The following is a 13860-nucleotide window of genomic DNA, read 5'->3' as shown; positions in this document are numbered from 1 at the left end:
AGATATTCTGAAAGCTGGGTGTTTACCAGTTTCTCTGTAAGTTTGGCAACGAAAGGTAGATTGGAGATGGGTCTAAAGTTGGCTAGTACATTAGGGTCTAGATTGTGTTTCTTGAGGAGGGGCTTAAGAGAAGCAGTTTTTAGGCTGTCTGGGTAGCTTCCTTGAGTTAGAAGGCTGTTAATAATATTTGTTAGAGGTCCTGAGATTGTGTCTGGAATAAGCAGCAGGAGTCTTGATGGGATATTATCAGCCGGATGACTAGATGGTTTCTGTCTTTTTAGAATGGATTCAATCTCTTTGGTGGAGATTAATTCGAAACTGTCCAACTTAGGTTTAGCGAACAAATTGAAATTCTCATCTGATTTGAGAGGTGTTGTATTAGGAGGAAGGAGGGCGAGAGTATTTAGGATCTTCAGTTGAAAAAATGAGGCGAGTTCATTAGCCTTGGATAGAGCTTGTTCGTCTGGAATAGGTGGCGGGGTTGATTTAGTTATTTGAGTTACGTAAGCAAATAGGGCCTGGGCGTCATACTGGTAGTGGTGTATTTTGTTGGCGTAATATTCCTTTTTTTTTTTGTAGTATGCAGGTCCTATAGCGATGTAAGAAACCCTTGTATGCTGAAAGGGTAGTTGAGTTGGGGGTTTTTCGCCATCTATTTTCTTTATGGCGTAAGTCCTGTTTCATCTGTTTTAGTTCGGTGCTGAACCAAGGTTGATTCCCCCTTTTTTTTGGATTGATTGTTTTGGAGGTTATTGGGCACCATTTGTTTGCGACTGCTTCAGTAATTGTTTGCCAGGAAGATAGGGCAAAGATGGGGATGGGGGCAAAGGAAAGAAAGAGGGGCAAAGTGAAAAAGAACCCCCCCCCAAAAAAAAAACCAAACAATAAACCTCTTTTGAGATGTATTGACCAGTCATTTATATCTAGCCACACATTGCTTACATTGCATTTGTTTTAGATGTGTGTGATGTTTACTCTGCCACTTCTATGGGATTCTGGCTTACATCTTCCTCAGTAAAGACTGAAGCAAAGAATTTATTTAATCTCTCCGCTACAGCCTTGTCCTCCCTTACTGCCCCTTTTATCCCTCGATCATCTAATGGTCCAACTAACTCCCTCGCAGGCTTTTTGCTTCAAACGAACCTGAAAACGTTTGTATTAGGCTTCCACAGCAAGCTTCTTTTCAAATTCTGTCTTTGTCTTCCCTATCAATGCTTTGCATCTAACTTGCCAGTGCTTATGCTGTTTCTTGCTTTCTTCATTTGGATCCCATTTCCATTTTTTGAAGGATGTTCTTTTGGCTAAAATAATCTCTCTCACTCCACCTTTTAATCATGCTGGCAGACTTTTGGCCTTCCTTCCACCTTTTTTAATGTGTGGAATACATCTGTCTGGGTTTCCATGATATATTTTTAAATATGTCCATGCCTGATGTAACCTCTTGATCTTTGCAGCTATTCTTTAATTTTTTTTTCCTAACCGTTTTTCTCATTTTCTCAAATTCCCTTTTCAAAGTTAAATGCTATCACAGTAGATTTCTTTAGAGTCCTTCCTCCAGTTATCAAGTCAAACTTGATCATGTTATGATCACTATTGCCAAATGACAATAACACTGTTACCTCTTTCACCAAATCATGTGTTCCACTATGGATTAGGTCTACATTAGCTCCCCCCTTGTTGGTTCTTGTATCAGTTGCTCCATGAAGCAGTCATTTACTTCATTTAGAAACTTTACCTATTTACTCACTCAATATCAGGTTAATTGAAATCACCCATTATTACTGTGCTGATATTTTTGTTAGCTTCTCTAATTTCTGTTAGCATTTCATCATCTATTCATTCTGGCCAGGTGGACGATAGTACATCCCCATTGCTAATCTGATCCCCCTTCTCACATGGAATTTCTATTGACAAAGATTCTACAGTGCATTTTATTTCCCGGAGAACTTTTATCCTGTTTGACTCTATGCCCTTTTTTACATATAGTGCCATCCCTCCACCAATTTGATCCATCCTATAAGAACACAAGAACATGCCATACTGGGTCAGACCAAGGGTCCATCAAGCCCAGCATCTTGTTTCCAACAGTGGCCAATCCAGGCCATAAGAACCTATCATTTAATATAATTTGTGCCCTGATAGCATCAAAGCTCTGAAATGAGCTGCTGCTTTTGAAATATCATAACTGGTGGGGAGTCCAAAGAGAGGGTCTGGCATACTGTTTTTATCCACCACAGCTTTCCGTAAGCACTGCTTTTCGAGCTCCAGACCATTGGGCTTTTGGCCCTGCCCTTCCGCAACAGACGCTATTGCTGACCCGCCTACCTGAAATCATCAGCGGAGCCTGAAAGCTCTGAGATGAGCCACTGCTGTGGCTCTCACCGATGCAACTTGCTGTAGAGGTGAGCCAAAGAGGATTGCCTCTTTGGGAGCCTCCTCGGGAGAGCGAGGGACTGAAAATGCTTGATATATCCTCTCTTATTTCCACCATCTGGAATACAGGTTAAAATACAATGAACAGGCAACACTCGACCAATGTTACCTGCAATCAGAGGAAACTTTCTAGATGTTTATCAGTACCTGTTAGATATATTAATTATTATGGATTAAGGGTGGTAGAGGGAAAAAAGGGTAATCTTCTTTGTAAGTTGATTAATGTTAGGTCATTAACCAAAAACTGGTTACATATTCACAATTTAATAGTTGATAGGAAACTTGATTTAGTATGCTTCACAGAAACCTGGTTAAAAAGTAAACACTCTGGTAATTTCTCAAGTTTGTGCCCTAGTTACTCCATTTTCATGTATAACAGGATTAGGAAAAGAGGGGTGGGGTTTTTATTAGATTTTTATTAGTTTTATTAGTTTTTATTAGATTTTTTTTATTAGTTTTTATTAGATTTTAAAGAACCTATCACTATCTTTTTATGGTACTTTCCACTTGACGCTTCTCAAGTTTTAACTGATTTGTCATAGAATCCAAACTAGGCCAATTGTTGAAACACCCTTTTTTATTGGTTATGGAGGACTTTAATCTACATGCAGATAGTATGGTTTCCTCTCAAGTTACAAGCTCTCTCTTTACTTTAGCCGCTGGTGGACTCTATCAAATTGTTTTTAGTGCTACTCATGATAAAGACCACATCCTGGATTTACTATTTGGTTCTGAAAAGGCTAGGAACCAAGATAATTTGATGTTTGATGGCTCAGAAAAATTACTATGGTCAGATCATTTTCTAGCTAATTTTCGATTTAATTATGGTATCTACATGCAACAAAGGAAGAAAACCAATAAAAATCTCAAACATAGTTTTAAAAAAAAGTAGACGCATCCAGTTTCATAGATATTGTTACAAATTTAGTTCAGGATAACTGGAAAGATCCTCAAGACATACATGAAAGCTGGGTTAGAAAATGGAATTCAGTACTGGGGCAAGGTATGAAATCGGCCACCTTAGGGCATCAGAATGGAAGTAAAATGGGAATTAGAAAGAGCTCATCCCTTGGTATACAATCTGATTATTAGAATTAAAAAAAAGAGTCAAGAAAAGAGAGAGATACAGGGGGCTCAGGTAGGATAAGACATGTGACCCACAGAAACCCATTCTTGACAGCTGGGCAGCCCACAAGTATACCCCCCCCCCCCCCACTCACACAGGACATTAAGGAACTCAATAAAAACCAGAATTACAGTGGGCTCTGGTAGAATTAGACCTGTGATGTGGAGACACACACTGTATCAAGTGCAACAAGTACAAAAAGCCTTCTCTATATTAAACACTGAAGAAGTTCTTGTGAAAAAGAACTTCTTCAGTTCAATGAAAAGAGAGAAGAAACCCAATGCATACAGAAATTCCAGATCAGTAACCAAAGGAAAAAGCTCATTGTGATGGATGACTCTGTCATCAATGACACAACTGCAAAGGGAAAGAGTGAAGTGAATAACAAAACTCAACTAAAGTCACAAAAGGAGTCCAGGAAAAGCAGTAACCTTAACGAGAAAAGCTGGAAAGCTTTGACCACAAATGCTCATAGTTTGGGCAATAAAATCCCAGATCTGCAAGCCCTAATGGTGGAGGCAGACTTAGACATTGTTGCTATCACAGAGACGTAAGTTCACGGAATCTCATGATTGGGATACGGCAATACCAGGCTATAACTTGTTAAGGAAGGACAGAGTGGATAGGAAAGGGGGGAGGTGTGGCTCTTTATGTCAGAAACAATATCCAAGCATCTGAGCTGCAAGGAAGATGGGGCAATGAAAAACACTGGGTCGACCTAAAAAATGGGGCATTCATTTATATTGGAGTGGTTTACAGGCCTCCAAACCAAAAGGAAGAGCATGACAGAGATCTGGTTAAAGACATCCAAAAGATGGGAAAGAGAGGAAAAGTGGTGATCGTTGGGGACTTTAATCTGCCGGATGTAGACTGGAGAATCCCTTCTGCAGAATCTAACAATAGTAGAGAAAAAAGTACCTGGAGGAAGAACGAAAAGGTTGGGAGAACGAGAAAGATGTGGATCAATAGTGGACCAATCTAAAAGGAGCAATCATCAAGGCAACTAATCTATGTGTCAGAAAAGTAAAGAAAAGCAAAAGGAAAATGAAACCTATTTGATTCGCAAAGGAGGTGGCTGACAAAATAAAAGCTAAATAAACAGCATTCAAGAAATATAAAGGATCCCAAAGGGAGGAGCACAAAGAAGAATATATGGTACAACTGAGAGAGATGAAGAAAGTAATCAAGACGGCAAAAAGTTAAGCGGAAGAAAGCATTGCCAAAGAGATAAAGAGAGGTGACAAAACATTTTTCAGATACATCAGAGAAAGGAGAAAAGTTCAAAGTAGTATAGTGAAATTGAAAGGTGAAAAGGATCAATGTGTAGAGAGAGACGAAGAAATGGCAGAAATATTAAACAAATACTTTAGTTCGGTGTTCACTAAAGAGGACCCAGGAGAAGAACCGTCATTAGTTAGCAAGAAACTGGAGGGGATTGGAGTAGATGTAATTCCGTTTACAGTGGAGAATGTGTGGGAAGAGCTGAGGAAACTGAAAGTGGACAAAGCCATGGGGCCCGATGAGGTTCATCCCAGGATACTGAGGGAGCTCAGAGACGTGCTGGCAGGATCGCTGTGTGATCTGTTCAATAGATCCCTAGAAACAGGAGTGGTGCCGAGTGATTGGAGAAGAGCGGTGGTGGTCCCGTTTCACAAGAGTGGGAGCAGAGAGGAGGCTGGTAACTATAGGCCGGTTAGCCTCACCTTGGTGGTGGGAAAAGTGATGGAAATGCTGCTGAAAGAGAGAATAGTGAACTATCTACAGTCAGGAGAATTGCTGGACCAGAGGCAGCATGGATTCACCAGGGGAAGATCCTGTTAGACAAATCTGATTGACTTTTTTGACTGGGTGACTAGGGAGTTGGATCAAAGACGAGCACTCGACGTCATCTACTTGGATTTCAGCAAGGCTTTTGATACGGTCCCACACAGGAGGCTAGTGAATAAAATGAGAAGCTTAGGAGTGAGTGCCGAGGTGGTGGCCTGGATTGCAAACTGGTTGACAGACAGAAGACAATGTGTGATGATAAATGGAACTTACTCTGAAGAGAGAGCAGTGTTAAGTGGAGTGCCACAAGGATCGGTGTTGGGACCGGTCCTGTTCAATATCTATGTGAGCGACATAGCGGACGGGATAGAAGGTAAGGTTTGTCTGTTTGCGGATGACTCTAAGATCTGCAACAGAGTGGACACGCCGGAAGGAGTGGAGAGAATGAGACGGGATTTAAAGAAGCTGGAAGAGTGGTCGAAGATATGGCAGCTGAGATTCAATGCCAAGAAGTGCAGAGTCATGCATATGGGGTGTGGAAATCTGGAAGAACTGTATTCGATGGGGGGTGAAGGGCTGATGTGCATGGAGCAGGGGAGAGACCTTGGGGTGATAGTGTCAAACGATCTGAAGTCGGGGAAACAATATGACAAGGCGATAGCTAAAGCCAGAAGAATGCTGGGCTGTATAGAGAGAGGAATATAGAGTAAGAAAAGGGAAGTGATGATCCCCTTTTACAGGTCCTTGGTGAGGCCTCACCTGCGCTGGAAGTCCTCACTCAGGGAAGTGCGCTCTCAGCATAGCTATCTACTTCAACTCCCATCTCCGAGAACCATTTGGCATGTAAAATTGCATAAAAGATCATTCTCTACTTCAATTCCTGATGCCTGGAATAATCTCCCCTTATCGATTAGGAAAGAAACTTGTTTAATGCGTTTTCATGGTAAATTAAAGTCCTGGCTGATGACTTCTGAGCTCTGAGCTCAACCTAGAGCTTTTCAGAATTTTAAGCTAAAGTTTCCCTAGTTCAGTATTGATTTTAATCAATTGATGGTTTTATTTTATTGCATTGTTTTAATTTGTTTACTTTTGCTGTACTTCGCTTTGAAAAGACTTAGGAGTAGATTTTCAAAGGATTACGCACGTAACCCCCAAAAACCTACCCCTGCGCATGCCGAGCCTATTTTGCATAGGCTCGGCGGGTCGCGCAAGCCCCGGGTTGCGCGTATGTCCGGGGGCTTTCCAAAATGGGCGGGCCGGGGCGGTCCCGAGTGCTCCGGCACAGTGGCTTGTGCCGGGGCATGGCGTGCCAGCAACTGGCCGGCGCACGCAAGTTACACCTGCCACTGTTACCTCAGGCGTAACTCCTGAAGAAAAGGTAGGGGGGGGGGGGGATTTAGTATGGGCTGGGTGGGAAATCGAAAAAAAAGTTCCCTCCAAGGCCGCTCCGATTTTGGAGCCGCCTTGGAGTTTCTATTGTGTTTATAGAATAGAAATAGCAGTTTCTATTGTGTGTATTATTAAAGTTTTCACCACTGGCTCTTAACAGTCGTAATATCTTGAAAAAACACTGGCATATTATGTAATTATGAATTTTTTTTTTATGACCAGTACATTGTAGGTTATTCCCAATGTAGAGTTTATAGATCAAGAAGTTCCTTCTGCCTTATTTCTTATACATACTTCTGGTTCTCTTACATATTCTGCAATGTGGGGCTTATTCTGTTTTTCTGCAAGTTTTGGAAATTAAAACCATTAAAAGAACTTAAAACTAGAACACTTTTGGTGTTACAGTCATTTACCAACTATGAAAAGATTCATGAAGAATCTGTTGCCCTCTGTTCATGTTCATCATCATATGCTGGCAGAGCTAACCTAAGATTAGGATGATAAAATATAGGAGCTGTCTATATAAACGTACCAGGTCTACACTCAACCTGGGACATCACAGCACACCTCAAATTCCCTAAATCCTGAAAGTTCAACCACATCAAGGCAGCACAAGGTGGGAGCATGGATTAGCCTGCCTGTCCTAGAGGAAAGGAAATTATCAGATAAGAAGTAATTTCACCTTCTTCTTCATTCAGTTAGGCTAGTCCACTACAAATGGGATTTACCAGCTATTTCCTCTTAGGGCAGGATGCTCCTTGAGCTACCTTCAACACTGCTGTCATAATTAAGGCATCCTTTCTAACCTGAACATCAGTACAATGTTTGGAACAATGTGCAAGGAAGACCAAGTCACCCCCTTCCATATCGCCAGTGGAGATACTAACTGCAATTCCACCCAGCATGTAGCTTAAGCTCTTATAGAATGAGCTCTAATCTGCCTTGGTAAAGGTATATCCAAATCCACATAGGCAGCAGTTATTACTTCCTGAATCCAACGCATCACAGTTGCATGAGAGGCCACCTTCATGTCTCCCATGAAGGGCAAAAAGATGGTCCGATTTCTGAAAGACATTGGTAACCTTAAGATAAAGCAGAAGATTCCTAAGGGACACAGTTTCTCAAATGCTCGTTCTTCCAACTGCCTATCCAGTGAAGGCAACAAAATCAATTGATTTAAATGAAAATCTGAAACTACCTTCAGTAAAAAGGAAGGCACTGTTTGAAGTTGTACTCTTTTCTGAGAAATCGTCAAGAATGGCTCCCAACAAGAAAGCACCAGTAATTCTGATATAAGACATGCTGAACAGACTGTTAAGACTATGGCTGCTGTGCAGCCTCCTCACCACCAGAGGCCCCCCATGAGCATGCTCCCCTGGCTGGCCTGGTCTTGTCTACCTGCTCCATGACCAGAACCCTCTATTTAACCCTGCCTAGCCCATGCCTTGGTGCTTTGGCATTGAGTTCCTTTGGGCTCTCTGCTTTAGCCTTCTCTTCCTTGCCTTGCGTGCTTTTGGGCATCCCGCTTCCCTGCCTTGCTCTGTGGCCTTTGATCTTGCCCTGTAGGCATTCTAGCCTTGCCTGCCTTCTTGTCCTCTCTGTCCCTGAATCCCTTCCTGTTGTTGCCCTATTACTCTTCTGCTTCCCCCTGCTTCCTTGCCTTGCTGCCTTTGGGCATTTTGTGGTTTCATGTTCAATGTAGTCCTTGTCCTGGTTTGTTTAGTCCTGTCATTGTCTGTCTTCCTTGCCCTGGTTCCCCTCCTCCAGCTCACGCTTACCTGCATGCTATTCTGATTTCACCCATATCTACACTCAGTTCCAGTGTAACAGTTCACGCTTACCTGCATTCACATCCACGCGTGCCCACATGCTGTTCCAGTGTTTCCTGAAGTTCACCTTTACCACCACGCTCTCAGCTCCAGCGACCCTTCTCAGCCAGCACCAGCTCCAGGAATCCTTATCAACCTGCACCCGGCTCTGGAGACTCTACCAAGCCTCACCATATCACCTGCTATTGCTCCCATCCTCCTGTCCTGCGTCACTCCTGCAGGTGCTGTTCACCACACCAAGCTACAGCCCAAACAGTAATACAGACCACAACTAGAATACTGTCTTTGACGTAAGCAACTGAAAGGAAATGTGCTTAAGGGGAAGGAAGGGAGGCACTCACAAAAAGGTCAAGACTAGAGTTACTGGAAGCTGCAGCGGTGGATGAATGTGTTTAACACCTCTCAAGAACCTAGAAATGTCAGGGTGCAAGGAGAGGGATTGACCTCAAATATGTCATCTATATCAAGAGAGAGTCGCCACTTGGACTTTCAGAGTATTAACGGCCAAACCCTTTACCAAACTCTCTTGCAGAAACTCTAGAATAAGAGGTATGAATGCCTGATCTAGTAGGCTCTCCACTCAGAGCACCAATCCTCAAACACCTTCCAGACTTGGATGTAAGGTAAGGAAGTAGAAAACATATGAGCTTTCAACAACATGCTCACCACAGCAGAGGAACAACCTTTCTTTATCAAGCGAGCTGTTTCAAGGACCAGATTGTAAGACAAAATTGATCCGGATCCTCATGAAGAATCAGTCCCTGATGATCAAATCCATGCATATGGGCAAATGAAGAGGACTGTCAACTAACAGATGTCAAAGATCTGCATACCATGGCCTTCGAGACCAGTCCAGAGTCACTAGAAGAACCAGACCCTGATGGTTCTGCTATTTTCTGGAGCACTCTGCCAAGCATGAGCCAAGGAGGAAAGCCATACATCTTGACCTGTGACCAAACTTGTATCAGAGCATCAATACAGGCCAATCGAGGATCCCGCCTGCGACTGTAAAGCTGGCGCACTTTCGCATTTACACTGCTTGCCATTAAATCTAGTAACAGATGACCCTATTGGGAAACTATTATCTGGAAGACTTCATCTGACAGCTCCCATTCTACCAGGTCCAGAGCATGACGGCTGAGATAATCAGCTTGAATTTTGTCCATACCTGCTATATGCATTTCCAGAGAAGCTTGATGACTCCAGGTTCGTCCTAGATTATGTATGCTACCACCGAGACATTATCCAACATCCCCCAGTTAGCCCGTCTGCAAACTTTAAAAGCACCAACTGGATCATATGAGCCTCCAGGCAACTGATGGACCAATTTGCCTCCTCAGGATTCCACCTCCCCTGAATCACTAGCTCTTGGAAATGAGCTCCCAAGCCCATGGAGACACACAACAGTGGTTCACCACTGTCCAAACTGGGGACACCAGCTCCATCCCTTTGGCCACATGCTCCCACTGTAGCCACCGGTTCAATTTTGGCTCACCGTCTCCGAAAAAGTCAGGCAATTTCACTTGTAATCATGACACTGGGGAATGTAAGGCCTTCAGAAGGGGGCGCATGTGCGTCCTGGCCCATGGAACCAAGTCCAGAGGTACTACCATAGAACCTAGAGTCTGCAGGTAAGACCCCACAGATGGATGGCTGGCTGCCTGCAACATTCTTATTTGACTCCACAGTTTTTGGATCCACTGCTCTGGCCATAGTAAACCAGGCTCCCAGATACACCAGACTCTGAGAGGGTTGCAGGCTACTTTTGGGCAGATTGACCACCCATCCCCCACTCTTGCAACATCTGAACCACTCTTCAAGATACTTCCTCAAACTAATCATGATAGGGTCCCCTTTAGGAAGCTTAGATGCATTTGCTGCCTCTTCTTCAGCTGCAGTGTGTGCAGCAATTGGGAAATCAAGGGAGATAACCCATCCCTATGGAAAAGCCTTAGAATAGACCCATGGGCTTCCCCTTCCGGGAGGGATCTCTCCTTCCTCTAAGTCTCTTTCTCTGGAATCTGGGGTAAAAGATTTGAACTAGTCTAGAGAGTCCTCAGACTCTCCTTGATCCTCCCACCCCCCCTTCAGCTCCTGATCCTAATCCCCTTTGTCCACTTCTTGTCCTGTGAAGATGGGGAATTCAGAGTCATCATATGCTTCTTGCCCCGGGAGAACGACAACTCTGGAGGAGGCTCAGAAACATGGCTAGAGCACAGGACCACCTGCCCCACACAAAGTTTGTAGCCCTTTAAAAAATTCTACCCATGAGAAGGCGGATAAATCCATCCCAGGCATCAGAGGCACAGGCAAACCTATTGCAGAGCATAATTTGATTAAATCTGGAGGTACAGGAAAAAGCAGATCCTGTAATCCCTTTTCTAAAGAGGTTTCTTCTGATGGTGCACCCCGTTGCAAGTGGGGGCCTCCTCCACAGGCCCCAGTGCCTTTGCCTGAGATACCCTAACAGCTGTAAATTTCCTCATGGATACCTCCCACTGGGGCCGTGGTGCAAGTGTGGCATAGTTTTGTCGATTTCCTGCCTGCACAGACCTCATATTGCAGGCAGCACACAGTGCAGACTTTTTCCCACCCTGGCTGGCCTGTGCCATCTTGGCTCCCGCTGTAAGTGGTCTACCAACTCACTAAATTGCCAACTCCTTCCCGAAGCAGAAATTTACAATTCACCCCATAATGCACAACACGTTGGCAGTTCTCTCCTCCCTCCTCCAGCGGTTGTCCCAGAGCCAAAGGAGCAGCTGCGTAGTCAATGCCTTTTAAAATTTTACAATTGGCAGCTGACACAACAGCCTTAAGGGGCCAGACTCCTGCAACTCCCTTGGCTGCAGAACCATGCCTCTTGGTAAGGAGGGGAAGAGGGCCTCACCAATATGGGGAAAAACTGAGATGGAGGTGAAGGAAGGAGGCAGAAAGAACAAAAAGATTAATGCTGCCTTACCCTCTTGGAAGTATACTCTGCTTTTCCCATGGGGAGGAGGTACCTGTCTTCACTCCTGAGCTCCCCCGCATTGTAAATAGTCACTAGGTTTAACTCAACTGAGGAAGTCTCAGCTATCACCTCAGGTGCAGCTAGGCCCACTGAATCCAAATAGGGCTGCATGCATAGAACTGTATGCATCTGCTGGAGATCGAGAATACTGGTAGGCTGATGTCAGTACAGCATTACATGGAGGTGACCTCAGCAAGTGTTGATCTGTCTCCATCTGCTGATTAGTGTACATAACCCAATCATAATGGACTGGCCTGCCTAGATGAAGAGGAAGCATTTTTTCTGAAAAAGTTGTATGTTATTGGATAAGTTAGAATCACATTATTGGTCTGATAATGTAAAATATTCATGGCGATTTCACTGTTCTTTAACTGTTGGAGAGATTTTTTGCCCAGTGGCTAGTTTCCTGTGTGCTAGAAAGTATAATCATATGTAAGAATTTTCACTTTTTCATGTTTCCTTAGGGATTATATTTAATTAGATTCAAACTAATTTATGTTTTAAACATGCTTTGGCCAAATCAAAAAATCTTGGGACAGATGATTAAAATTTTTGGGTTGAATTATCTTAGATGATTCTTCTAGGAACTATAATAATCCCTAAAATATTAGATTTAATTTTCAATTAGTCCTTTTAGGGCAGTGTCTTCAAATATAATATAGAAAATGTGCATAATAAGTACATCATCTTAAACCCAGATAATAAATGGAATACTTTAGCCCCTAATGGACTTAATTTGAGATAGAATGGTCTGCATTCTTATGGTGATAAATGCAAGTTATCTGTTATTTAGATCACATGGGGCTGTTCTGCCATTTTAAATGTGGTCATCAGAATGTTGGTCCTTTAGAGCTGGATGGCATTTTGAGTGAAGTTACACGTTGAAGAATGAGAAATTACTACTTACCTGATAATTTCCTTTTCTTTAGAACAGTCAGATGAATCCAGAACCAGGGGGTTATGCACCTCTACCAGCATATGGAGTCAGAGCAATGCTGACATCACAGTATATATACCCCTGCAGTAACATCAGCCCACCAGTATTCTCTACAAAAGCCAACTGTGGATAGACTAACAAAAACTTGATTAAAAACAGATAACCATGCCAGTACTCGACCAACAGAAAACATGAAGTTCAGACAAAGAATGGATTAACATTAGTCTAGGGACTGGATTAACATTTACCAGTAACTCCTGGAACACATAGCTACACAAGAGGACTATAGCGTTCAGACAGATGAATCCAGAACCAGTGGGATGTACCCAAGCTACTCCATAATAGGGCGGCAGGTTGCCTGCAGTCCAGTCAAAACCGCACGGGCAAAGGCTCCATCCTCCTGGCCTGCACATCCAGATGATAATACCTGGAAAAGGTGTCTAAGGAGGACCACGTCGCAGCTCGACAAATGTCGATGGGAGACAACAATCTAACTTCCGCCTATGACACTGCCTGAGCCATAGTGGAATGAGCCCTAACCTAACTAGGCAATGGCTTCTCAGCATCCACATATGTGGCCTTGACCACCTCCTTAATCCAGTGAGCTACTATAGCCCGTGAAGCTGGCTCCCCCTGTTTACTTCCACTGTGGAGGACAAACAGGCGATCCATCTTCCTGAGAGGTGTAGAAACCTCCAAATATCTCACGATATGTCTTTTAACATCCAAGGGTCGCAATATGCCTCCGCATCCCTCTCCCTATCCAGAGAAGGTAAGGAAATGGATTGATTCAAGTGAAAATCTGAGACCACTTTTGGCAACTGTATTGCCCCTGGAGTCACTTGAAGGAACGGCTCCTGGCAAGACAAGGCCTGCAGCTCAGATGTTCTACACACAGAGCAAATTGCCACAAGAAACACTGTTTTCAAGATTAGTAACTGCAAGGAAAGGTCATCTATCCGTGAAAGCCTAGGGCCCGCTAAGAAATCCAAAACCAGATTAAGATTCCACAAGGGCACTGGTAATTACAAGGGAGGATGAAGATATTTCACCCCTTTCAAAAAATAGGCCACATCTGGATGAGCCAACAAGGGACCACCATTCACCTGACCCCTGAAACAGGCAAGAGCCGCTACTTATACCTTTAAGGAATTAAAGGCCAACCATTTATGCAATCCATCCGGCAAAATTTCCAAAATGATGGGATCTTAACTGAAGAACCCCTCTATCTTCATATCAAGATTCAAACACTCACCAAACCCGCTAAGGAAGTGGAAACTCTCTCGCTCATAGCAAGGTGCAATCACCGCAGTAGAATATTCACACTTCAGCAAGCGAGCCTTCTCAAGGGCCATACCATAAGACAAAA

This window comes from Rhinatrema bivittatum, chromosome 2, assembly GCF_901001135.1.
Source record: "Rhinatrema bivittatum chromosome 2, aRhiBiv1.1, whole genome shotgun sequence".
NCBI classification, from domain to species: domain Eukaryota; kingdom Metazoa; phylum Chordata; class Amphibia; order Gymnophiona; family Rhinatrematidae; genus Rhinatrema; species Rhinatrema bivittatum.
Note: the sequence above shows the minus strand (reverse complement) of the source record.